At 40.7% G+C, this 13,093-nt stretch overlaps 1 pseudogene; it reads right to left on the bottom strand.

Moving 5' to 3' along the window:
* Window positions 1-4,116: 4,116 nt before the first annotated feature.
* On the bottom strand, window positions 4,117-9,470 carry LOC119532592 (annotated as a pseudogene).
* Between the last annotated feature and the right edge of the window lie 3,623 nt (window positions 9,471-13,093).

Here is a 13,093-nt window from a genome sequence, read left to right as displayed (position 1 = left end):
TTGCTAGGCAGGGGCAGTTCTAGTGGCTTCCACTTGGCCTTTCCCAGCACAATAGCCCTCACTCCATGAGTCAGGGAACTAATGTGAGGATTCGGCCAGTTGCTGTCTATTCCAATTATGCATTCCGGCACTGGGGAAATAACCACAGAATGGATCCAGGGACCCAGTGGCCCCACTGTGAGATGGACCTGAGCTAAAAACTCCATCAATCACCCGACCTCCATAAGCCCCAACTCTGACTGGTGGACCAGAGTGATGTTTTGGGTCTCCAGAAATTAATGTCACTTCTGAACCAGTGTCTAATAATCCATGAAATATCTGATCATTTCCTTTTCCCCAGTGCACAGTTACCCTGGTAAAAGGCCGTAGGTCCCCCTGGGGAAGGCTGGGAGGAAAACTAACTGTATAAATTTTTGGCAGTATAACAGGGTCTTTTCCCAAGGGTACCTGGCCTTCCCTTCATTCAAGGGGCTCTGAATCTGTAAACTGTCTCAAGTCTGGGAATTGATTAAGGGGCCGTGACACTCTGTTTTTGTAATTCAAGGGAGACTTTTGTTCACATGACCTAGAATTCTTCTGCCTATATAGTTCAAACAAGAATTTAGTCAATTGCCCATCTATTTTACTACTTGGTACTCCATGATCCACTAGCCAATGCTGTAAGTCTCTGTAAGTCACATTATTTTGATTGCTGCTTTGAGCCTGTTTTCCTTATGGTAGCCACACCCACCTTGTCTGTGGCGATTAACTGCAGCCACTTGGCTTCTGCCGACTCGGGACCCGATTATCCCCATTGTGTTTATGGATTCCAGCTCAGTGACAGCAGTTCCTACAATAATATCTGACCTCCAGAGAAGGGCAACTACAGAGCTCTTCAGGGATGATGGAACTAGTCTCACAAATTTATTCCTCACAGCCCTGGTAAAAGGTGTGTCCCCTGGACATTCCAGGGGTGTGTGAGCAGGTCTTCCATGATAAATCCACTCTAACATTCCAATCTCTCTAAGCCTTTGAGTCCCCTCCTCCACATTGTACCAGGGCAGGTCTGGCATTTCAACCTCTGGTAATGCCGGCCACCTTTTGATCCATGTTTCAGTCAACCACCCAAACAAACAGTTAACACCCTTTCTAACCCCTTGAGCTACAACACTGAATGCAGAATCTCTGCTTAGTGGGGCCATATCAGTAAATTCAGCCTGATCCAACCTTATATTCCTTCCACCATTATCCCACAGCCTTAATACCCATTCCCATACATATTTGCCTGGTTTCTGTCTGTATAAGTTGGAAAACTCATACAGTTCTTTTGGAGCATAGCGTACTTCTTCATGGGTCACACTTTGTACCTCACCCTTCGGGGCCTGATGGGACTTAAGTCTAGTTATAGGTCTTGAAGCAAAGACTGGTGGTAGGGGTGGGTCATGAAAAGAGTTAGAATTATCCATCAAGCCATTTACCTCAGGACATTCTGTTGCATTTTCATCTCTTAAAACAGGATTAATCTCTCCAGCCAGAGGAGTGAGGACTGCTTCCTCAGGGGAGGTGATTACAGGATTAGCAGGCACTGAAGGGTTAATCTCTTTAGGTGGGGGTTGGGTGGCAGGCTCCTTAGGGCAGACTGGAGGTAGGGAAGCTGTTTCCTCAGGACAGCCCTCTACAGGTAAATCTAATAATGACTCAGCAGAATCCAGGGTTCCAATGTCCTCACTGCCATTATTATCAATCCACATGTCCCCATCCCAAGTTTCCAGATCCCATTCTTTTCCAATCAATGCCTTTACTTTAACAGCAGACACCCTGAGAGTTTGAGATTTTAGTTTACGTTGTAAATCTGCTACTTGCACAATGAGAGTCTGCATCTGGTTTTCAGAAACTTCAAGTCTGCAGGCACAGGAAATAAGATTTTCTTTCAGGGCACACATAGAAACCTTTACATTTGTCATACAGTGTTTAAGTTTTGAATTTGAAGCCTTTAGCTCGTCCCTTTCTCTTACAACTTTATCTAAAGTAACTAAGTAACTAAAGTAACTAAGAGCACCCATTATAGCTCTTAATTCTGCAAAACTCTGTCATCCAGAGCCTTGCTTCTTACCAGAGTATGATTAGGAGAATCAAACGGTGCTATTTTGCGTATCTCTTTTGCCAACTCAAGTTATGGACTGTCAGTGCCCTCTTGATCATTGGAAATAGAGTCATTAGTGCCTTTGAATCTAATCAGAGTAGAAAACAAATTGTAAAAGCCCATTTTAAGATTCTGTTTCTCAAGAACCACTCCCGGTACCAAGTTGTATTAGTTAGGGTTCTCTAGGAAAACAGAATCAATGAGAGGTATCTATGAGTATAAAATTTTAAAAGTGACTCATGCAATTGTGGGTATGCAAGAGTCCAAATTCTGTAGAGCAGTCAGCAAACTGTCAACTCCAAGGAAGATGTCCAATGAACTCTTCAGGAAATGAACCATTAACTTCGACAAACTCCTCTGGAAATGCTTTGCTGGGCAGCCGAAGAAGAAGTGAAAGTCCTTTATCTGTCTTGCTCAGAAGTCTTCAACTGATTAATTGGATTGAATCCAGCCAATTGCACTCTCTCATTGTGGAAGATGCCCTTTGGTGAGTCATCAGTCACAGCTGCAGTCAATTGACTGATGATTTAATAAACCAGCCTGTTGGTTTATTAACCAGCCACAATGTCCTTGCAGCAATTGTTAGGCCAGTGTTTGCTTGACCAGGCAGCTGTGTACTATCACCTGGCCAAGTTGACACATGAACCTAACCATCACAGAATTTAAAAATAAACTAGACAGATTTCCAGTTATGGAGAAGTAAGGAGACTGGCAATTTCTCTTCCAAAATCCAACTACAAACCTGGACCAAATTGCCATAAACAATCATTTTGTGCTCTGGAAATTGACCAGAGGCACACAACAATATGAGAAGCATTTATGTTTGAAGAACTGCTGAATTTCAGGTAAGAACAGTGGGAATCTGAAGTGTTCGGGCTGAGAGCTTCTCCCGCTTCATCACCAATGCCCCCATCTTGATGTGTAGTAGGTTTGGCAGAGTGAGGCAGGTCCTGAGGACTGGTAGCTGTTCTGCTTCAATTGAAGGGAGACAGTAGGTGGACAATAGGTAATGCCCATGTCCAGAGGCATTGCCAGTGGAAGCGACGTCTCAGGTGCAGGTGAGCAAGACAAGGCCAGTAGCTTAGCTCTACTAGCCGGAGTTTGGGGCAAGCATATTCCTGGCTGTGGCTGCATACATGCCTGGTGGAGACCACAGCGGGCCCCCAAAATTCACACATTCCTGGGTGACTTTGGCTCAAAAATGGTCTGTAGAAAGTAAAACTTAGAGCATATCTGAAAACAGCCTGAGCTTTGAATGTGTTCTCCTAAACATATACGGATCAGTCAGCGGAGGACAAAAGACATTGGTGCAAGGTGTTAGAGCACAGCTGTCTAACCATTGACAGACCGTTAAGGTGTGCAGCAGGAGAGGCCTCTATGAAGACAGACTTAAAAACAAAAACAAGAATATTTTTAAAAATTGTGCTATGAAGAAAAAAAGGCAGGAGGGAGAAAGAAAACAGCAGAAAAAAATGCCTTCAGAGGGAAAAATTCAGAATCCAGATTTGTTACAATGTATTATCTAAAATGTAAAGTTTTCAACAAAAATTTATATGAAATGTAAAGAAACAAGTAAGTGTAACCCATATTCAGGAAAAAAAAATAAAACAGCCAGTTGACATGGTCTTTGATTGTCCCCAGAGGTTGAATTTTGCAAAGACTTCAAAGCAACTATTATAAATATGTTCAAAGAACTAAAGAAAACCATATTGAAAAAATTAAAGGAAATAATGACAACACTGCATCAACAAAGAGATTCACAATAAGGATATAAAAATTTTAGATAAAGAACAAAATGGAAATTCTGTAATCAAAGAGTACAATAACTGAAATGAAAAATGCATTAGAGTGTCTGATGTTTAGTCTTACGCGTCAACTTGGCTAGGCTATAGGATACAGTTTTTTGTTTGTTTTTCTTTTAAAGTCAGCAGAAACCTTTTAATATTCTTGGCACTAAACAGTTTGGGGTAAGAATTGTTCTCTCTTTTGATGGTTCAAGAAGTGAGTCTTTTCTCAACAGTTTCTTGGTAAATGGTAATCCTCAAATTCATCTTCTCATTGTCGAGAACATACAGCTGATCTGGACTGTATTTACCTTTCCTTTGTTTACATATCTTCAAGTTGAAGACTGGCTGGAATTTTTCAGAGCAGATAAGAGTTTAATTTGAAGCTCTCTCAGCTTCTTTACCATCTTCAGGGTTTCAAGAATACCATATTCTTTGGCTAGGATGCTGCCGGTGATGTCTAAAGAACTAATATTTAACCTCAATATTACCACTGTAAGTCTTGCTTTGCAAAATGTCATTAGCTGCTCAGGTGGCATGCACTGAGAAATGTCTTTGGAGGCCATTATTTGCAAAAGGTCCTCAAGGCACTACTTATGGCTTCTAAAAAGTCAGCAAGTTTAGCAAAATCTGCCTGAGAAAAAGAAGTCGTGGCAGACGCTGTGCAAGTGTCTGAAGGGCTGGAGCTCCTCCTAGATGGTCCACAGTCAGGAGAGAAACAAGGCTCTGGAAACCCCAGGCCTCTATGTTATATAGTGTTTATCTTTCTAATCAAAGGTTTCCATGTGGGATGCCTAGAACAAATGTCAACTGCAGTGCTGTTTGGAAAGGCAGTTTTCTCAAAAATCTTTGAGGTGAGGTCATTGGTGTGAGCGGAGTGAACCTCATGGGAGAGGCATAGAGGTGACAGCAGCTGCCCACAGCAATCACTGAAGGAATTCTCTGTAAATACATCACGGTCATCACTACTAGAAAGCTCTTTCCAGTCGTCATGGGAGGGACCTTCACTGCAGATGCTGACAATAATTTCTAGAGCAGTCTGTTGAGCTGTCAGAAATGCAGTGGTCTTGTCTCCGTTCTTGTCAATGGATGGAAGTAAATCTGAAATGGAAGTTTCCCTTCTCACTTTTCTTTTATGAGGAATCTCTTCCATGTCATTGTCTTCAACCAAAGCAGGACCATTCTCATCCTCTAATATTTCCTCAGTTTCTGCAGCTGTTTTTAACCTTTGAGTTTCAACCTTCTTCATGTGAATAACCATTTCACCAGCATCCATTTCCAAAACTCTGGATAGATCTTCAGTACAGCATTTATGATTTCTACCTGATTCTTAGAAGGAATAATGTCCTTTAGACTCTGTTCTAGTTTGCTAATGCTGCCGGAATGCAAAACACCAGTGATGGATTGGCTTTTATAAAAGGGGTTTATTTGGTTACACAGTTACAGTCTTAAGGCCATAAAGGGTCCAAGGTAACACATCAGCAATCGGGTACCTTCACTGGAGGATGGCCAATGGTGTCCAGGAAACCTCTGTTAGCTGGGAAGGCACGTGGCTGGTGTCTGCTCCAAAGTTCTGGTTTCAAAATGGCTGTCTCCCAGGACATTCCTCTCTAGGCTGCAGTTCCTCAAAAATGTCACTCTTGGTTGCACTTGGGGTATTTGTCCTCTCTTAGCTTCTCCAGAGCAAGAGTCTGCTTTCAACAGCCGTTTTCAAACTGTCTCTCATCTGCAGTCCTGTGCTTTCTTCAAAGTGTCCCTATTGGCTGTAGCTCCTCTTCAAAACATCACTCACAGCTGCACTGAGTTCCTTCTGTTTGTCAGCTCATTTATATTGCTCCACTGATCAAGGCCCACTCTGAATGGGTGGGGCCACACCTCCATGGAAATTATCTCATCAGAGTTATCACCTACAGTTGGGTGGGACACATTTCCATGCAAACAACCTAATCCAAATGTTCCAACTTAATCCCTACTAATATGTCTGCCCCACAAGATTGCATCAAAGAATAGGGCTTTTTCTGGGGGACATAATACATTCAAACCAGCAAAGACTCCAAATTGTGCCTGCCAACAATGTCTTTAATAGAACGTATTCCATGGAATTGACCCTAGCACATGCAGTGCTGCAGAACAGAAAGATTTCAGTAGCTCTGGGTTATCTTCAGTCACCATCTGCAAACAATATTCTCCAGCACATTCACAGCCTCATTAACTGTGTTCTCAATAGAATTTCTGTTCTGATCTCTTTTTTTCCTGTGGAGACATCTGATTAGAATCCAGCCCAGCACTACACTCTTTTAGCAGTGCAACCAGAGGAATCATGATGTCCTTAGTCACCAAGTCATCACAAATGTCAAAACCTCCACAAGCACTGAGATTTCTGAGTGTGCTGGCCACCTTCTCCCTCTTGGCCAGGCTGGGGATGAACAGCAGTGGCCCAAGCTGGCCTACAGCAACCCAGCGCAGCAGGCCCAGGAGCATGGGCTGCTGCTGCACCAGCTGAGCCAACCCTGAGCAGCCTCAAATGCAGACTTTGGTGCTTGGGGGCTCAGTACCCAGTTTTTTAATCAAACACTAATCTAGGTGTTGCTATGAAGGTATTTTATAGATGTATTAACATCTACAATCAGCTGACTTGAAGTAAGGAAGATGATTCTGGGTAATGGAGGTGGGCTTCATCCAATCAGTTAAAGGCCTTAAGAGCAAAAACTTGCCAGTCAGCCCTATAAATTCTGGACTTGCCAATGCCCACCATCCTGTGAGCCAATTACTCCAAATAAATCTCTTAATGTATATGACTATAACATATTAATTATATGATATATATAGGATATATATAGTCTCCTATTGGTTCTGTTTCTCTGGAGCATCCTGATTAATACAGATGAGTTCAAGAGCAGATTTGACATGGCAGAAGAAAGGATCAGTGAACTTGAAGGTAGATCACAGAAATGATTCAATCTGAAACAAAAGGGAGAAAAGATTGAGAAAAATGAACAGAGCTTCAGAGACCTGTGGACAACCATAAGCAAAGCAACATACATGTATGTAATGGGAGAACTAGAAGAAAAAGAAAGAAAGGGGCAGAAAAAGTATTTGAAGAAATAAGGGTCCAAAACTGCCTAAATTTCACAAAAATCATTAATCTGTACATCCAAGAAGCTCATTAAAGAAGTATTATGAACAACTTTATGCTGACAACTTCTTTCCAACCTTTGTGACAGGTAGTAACAGCATAAAGCCAGAAGTTTCTTTCTTTAAATAGAAGCCCTTGTACTCTTGATTGAATCTAGTTTAAGAAAAAATTCAAAGAAATATTTTCTTCTGTAACAAAGATTTTTAAGGTATCTGCAGGAACTTGAGACATAAGTTCGATATATTCACTTTAAAAATTTTTTTTTGAGATTGTTCACTTACTGTACAACTATCCAAAGATCTAAAGTGTACAATCAATTGCCCATGGTATCATACAGCTGTGCATCCATCACCACAATTATTTTTTTTTCAATTTTTAGAACATTTTCATTACTCCAGAAAAGAAATAAAGACAAAAAAAGGAAACTCAAATCCTCCCATACCCCTAACCAACCCCCCTCCATTATTGATTCATAGTTTTGGTATAGTACATTTGTTACTATTGATGAAAGAACATTAAAATATTTCTAACTATAGTATATAGTTTGCAATAGATATTTATATTTTCCCTATATGCTTCTCTATTATTAACTTCTAGTTATAGTGTCATACATTTGTTATAGTTCATGAAAGAGATTTCTAATATTTGTATAGTTAATCACAGACATTATTCACCACAAGATTCACTGTTTTGTACATTTCTGTCTTTTAACCTCCAACTCTCCTTCTGACTCTGAGCTTACCTTTCCACCACCTTCACGCATCATTCAGCACTGTTAGTTATTCTCACAACATGCCACCATCATCTCTGTCTGTTTCCAAACGTTTAAGTTCACCCTAGTTGAACATTCTGCTTATGATAAGCAACCACTCCCCATTCTTTAGCCTCATTCTATATCCTGGTAACTTATATTTCATGTCTATGAGTTTACATATTATTATTAGTTCACATCAATGAGACCCTGCAATACTTGTCCTTATGTGTCTGTCTTATTTCACTCAATATACTGCCCTCAAGTTTTCTTCATCAACTCATTTTTTTAAGATGGTTTTGTTCACACACCATACATTCCATCCTAAGTAAACAATCGGTTTCCTGTATAGTCATGTATTTATGTATTCAGCACCATTGCCACTATCTATATAAGGACGTCTCCATTTCTTCCACAAAGAAGGAGAAAGAGTCAAAGAAGGCAGAGAGATGTTTTAATTAACAAATGTTGACTGCTCAATACAAGCTATGGGTCCCCAACAAGCATTAGTTGTTTCAATTCCTGTATCTCAGTTGTAGTGTAAGTTTGTTCCTTTGACTGGGCCATAACTTTGTTTTTTTTAGTGTAGGTTGTAGTTTTCTGTTGTTTAGGCATCTGGTTTCCTTGGTTACCCCAACTGGGTTTTCCCAGATCAGAATGGGCTCAGGTTTCAGAAGGAGGCAATAATATCAGGTCTCCCTGAGGGTGTGTCTTAGAAGATTGATACACCCTTTGAGCCCTCAAGCCACTGTGATTTTCTGCCCAGCAGGTGGCACCTGTCAGCCTGTCATTCCAGACTGGTGTAAGGAGGTGTGGCCCGTGGCTGTTTTCCCCCAGGCTGTTTTACCCAGGAAAGGTGGGTAGTAGTGCTTAGTACCACTTCTTTCCTCTTAGGAAGATACATCTTTTGGAGAGAGATCATTTGCATTCGCATAGTCTCTCTGACTCTGCTATCTCCATCCTTGTCTAGGTCAGAGCACTGGGAACTGAAAACGGCTGAGGCTTTCCCCACTGAGCCAAAAAAGGGACAGAAAGCCCCCTTCAGGGCCAGTCCACAGCCACCCTCAGTTTCACCCATCGGGCAGAGATAACACCTGGTCCTCTGGGCTCCCCCTTCCTCCCAGAGTGGTCCTCCAGCTCTTCAAGGTCAGTTGTCACCAAAAGCCTCTGTCTGCTTGTTGGAGATCCATAGCTTGTATTGAGCAGTCAACATTTGTGAATTAAAACATCAGTTGGAGCTGGGCTGAGGTATATCCACTTGTTCAGAGATTGCTGCTCTCTAACACAGCAAGGCTTTGCAGTTTTGGCTGCTGTGGGGGAGGGCCTCTCAGCTAGGGTCCACAGTTTTTACTTACAGATTTTATGCTGTAATCTCAGGCATTCCTCCGGATTCAGGTTGGTATATGATATATGGACAGTCACGTTTGTCCCCCAGCAGTTATCCCAGATTATTTACTAGTTGTTCCTGGTTGTTTATTAGTTGTTCCAGAGGGACTAACTAGCTTCCACTCCTCTCTATGCCACCATCTTCTTGCCCTTTGGTCTTTGAAGCTTTGCAAGGTGCCAAGGGTCTGGAGTGCCAGCAAGACAGAGAAAAACCTGATTGTCAAGCCTGTAGACTAAATACAGTCCAGTGGCTGCAAAAGGCTCAGTTATCATGCTTACCTGTCCTACCATGGTTCCAGAGCCTCTGGCATCATCCTATCTGGTTTCCAAATTGTTACCAAGCAGTGCATTCTTTGCCCGACACACTTAAATGACCAATGTTTGAGACACCGAGGTTTCAAAGAGAGAAAGAGTTTATTGCTATGAGTGAAGTAGGACAGCAGAGACCTATTTGCCCAAAATCTGTCTCCCTGCACTGCAGTAATTTTGATAGTTGTGTAGTATCAAAAGATGGGCAGGTTTTAGATTAATGAGCACAATGGCCCCAGATGATGTAATTAGAAGTAATCTAATTATTGAGCATGCCCAGACTGATTACATGCTTAGTCACAGAATGTTTGTAAGAAAATAGCGGCCTTAATATGATGACGGGCATGATTTTTAGTTTTATAATGAGGTATAGGTGACTTGTAGTTAAAGTTTAAGCTACTGTGAAGTCAGGCAGGCCCATTTTGGTTAGATCCAGCTTTGGTTATCAAGATAACTTAGGTCTTGTGATGGGTTAGTTCTGGGCTGACCCAAGACATTAGGGGCTGTCTTTAGTGATCATAAGATTTTAAAGTCAAATATCTGGATAAATGGGTACAAGTGATGGTTAGTCACAAGATTTTTACAATCACAAGAGCACAAGATAAAGGCTATACAATCATTATCAGAGATGATGACAGCTGGGTTACAGTTCAGATTTCAGGTATTTTCCTCAGTCAACTCTACTACACCAGAAAGTAAAAAGTAATATCTATATAATGATTCAGTAATCATAATCAGCCCATAAATCCTAACCTCTTGGTTACAGTTGCATGACGTTGTGAATATACTAAAACCACTGAATTCTACACTTTAAAAGGGTGAATTTTATTTATGTCAATTATATCTCAATTAAAAAATGGTTCTACATATTTTTTTAAATTCAGTTTTATTGAGATATATTCACATACCATACAATCATCCATGGTGTACAATCAACTGTTCACAGTACCATCATATAGCTGTGCATTCATCACCCCAATCTATTTTTGAACATTTTCCTTACACCAGAAAGAATCAGAATCAGAATAAAAAATAAAAATAAAAAAGAACACCCAAATCACCCCCCATCCCACCTTATTTTTCGTTTAGGTTTTGTCCCCATTTTTCTACTCATCCATTCATACACTGGATAAAGGGAGTGCGATCCACAAGGTTTTCACAATTGTACTGTCACCCCTTGTAAGCTACATTGTTTTACAATTGTCTTCAAGAGTCAAGGCTACTGGGTTGGAGTTTGGTAGTTTCAGGTATTTACTTCTAGCTATTCCAATATATTAAAACCTAAAAAGCGTTACCTTTATAGTGTGTAAGAATGTCCACCAGAGTGACCTCTTGACTCCATTCGAAATCTCTCAGCCACTGAAGCTTTATTTCATTTCATTTCATTTCATTTCACATCCCCCTTTTAGTCAATAAGATGTTCTCAATCCCAGGGTGCCGGGTTCAGATTCATCCCTGGGAGTCATATCCTGTGTTGCCAGGGAAATTTACACCCCTGGGAGTCAGGTCTCACGTAGGGGTACATATGTTTTTGATATAGTCTCTCTCAACGTTAGACAAACGGATCAATATGAAAGGTCTATTCATTCATTTATCTATGCAGACATTTATCAAACACCTTCTTCTGGACCTGACATGATGGAAGATGCTATGAGGTTGAGAAACACAAAGTCATTTATACATGAACTATGACCTTGAGTGTCTTACAGACTAACAGGGTGACACGGGTGTGGTTTTATATCCTATCTTGTTGTGTTATTTCCTCTAGGATATATGTTTGGGTTTGCACTTGTCTTATTAAGACCATTGATCACTTCCAATGGAAAAATATTTATTTAGTATCCAATCTTCTGTGATGTTGCATAAGGGTTATATGCTATGCGGATTTAACAGATTTGAATTCTTTCTCCTCAGTAATTTGTAATCCGACAAAGACCAACTCAAGGCAATCATGAGAGGTCATTTTATTAAAAAAAATAATTTGATGAATAAATATACAAATAGATCAGATTAAATATTTGTATTTATTATGCTGGGGTGAAATAACATATACCATATATTTTGGATGAGGTAGAGATGAGAGAAATTGATACCTTCCTCCAGTTAGGTCTGGGAAGGCTTCATAGAAAATGATTATCTTAGGAATTGCTTGAATGATGAAAAGGAGGCAGTACAAAGGTCTGCAGAGGGGCAAGAGAAGGGAATTCCAGATTTGTGGCAAACATAGCAAAGGGTTATGTCCTTGGACTTGTAAGTCAGGTAGAAGAACTTGTCCCTTAACTTATCAGTTGCTTAACCTGCTTAAGCCTCAGTTTTCCTCATATTAAATGGGAATGATAGTAGAGTTGTTATGAAAATTAAAATATATAGGGCATTATCTGACTCATAATAAGCATTACATAAGTATCTATCTTTATGATAAGAGAAAACAGAGGTGAAACAAGATGAAAATATACATGGAAAACTTCCGCTCATTTGTTAAAATTTAGGGAAAGGCAACTTATTTTGGGGAGATAAATTACACTTGTTACCAGCAGTTTACAATCCCTAGAATGAAGAGAGCCAAAACTAATTTAATATTGCAGGGTTCTTTTTTACTTTGAAAGACTATTTCTATTAAGATCAAGTTCCAAACTGCCTATATTTTATGCTATTTCTTCTAGTGTGTTTAAGCATTTTCAACAGTCGTTTCAAGTTATTATAACAAAAGGTTTTGAAGGTCTACTTTAACAAGACACATAAAAGAGATAAAGCCCTGTCTAGGGAATTGCAAATCCATCTAGTTCTTTCCTGAAGCTTTTCCAAAATGTTCACCGGTAAAGCTCCAGGAGCTCCAACTTATCTGCTGATTTCTACTCCCTTGCTCACCACCCCAGTAATCTTTCAGCACCATGATCTGTGCTGAACTCGAGCTCTGACATGAATACAATGTAAATAACAATTCTTATACTTGTCCAATTCAGGATGTTCTCTTCTAGGATTTGAAGTTCTCGGGTATCCAAAACTATCCTAAGAATGAAACTTGCTCACCCATCTCAGCATAAAAGGAGGCGATTAATAATAAATTGAGAAACCTGCCCACATTGGGTAATCCCTATTTGAGGAATTTGGAATTCTTTGTGAAAGAAAAGGCTCAGTCTCGTTTTAAAGACACAGGAAAGTGTCCCTGGGCCAGCTGTCTGGCGTGACGGGATTTTAATTCCGGCACCAAAGTTAACCCGCTGGAAGGAGGGTGGTCTGATCACATCAGTTTTTCAGAGCCTCAGTCCCTCCGTGTGATTTTTAGATTTCTGTCACAGTTTTCCCAATGAGAACCTCAGGGAGAAGTCCATAAGAAGAATAAAATTCCCTTAGGGACTGCCAGAAGTAAACCCACTGGTCAAGAGTGAAGTATTTGCTCTTTGGGTCCAAGCAGCTGGGCGGTCATAGGGCACCAATCCCGGTTAATTTGTTTATGTACTTCGCTCGGTTAAGAAACTATCTTTGAAGCTCCGCACTTTGCCCGCCTGTCTCGGAAAGGTCCCAGGGAAACATTCCTAAACTTTAAAATCCCGCCTCTAGGGAAAGATGGGGGAGAGCAGAAGCCTAGCCGCGCGCATGCGTAC

The sequence above is a fragment of the Choloepus didactylus genome, chromosome 4 (assembly GCF_015220235.1).
Source record: "Choloepus didactylus isolate mChoDid1 chromosome 4, mChoDid1.pri, whole genome shotgun sequence".
Classification (NCBI taxonomy): domain Eukaryota; kingdom Metazoa; phylum Chordata; class Mammalia; order Pilosa; family Megalonychidae; genus Choloepus; species Choloepus didactylus.
Note: the sequence above shows the minus strand (reverse complement) of the source record. Positions and strands in the feature narration are given on the sequence as shown.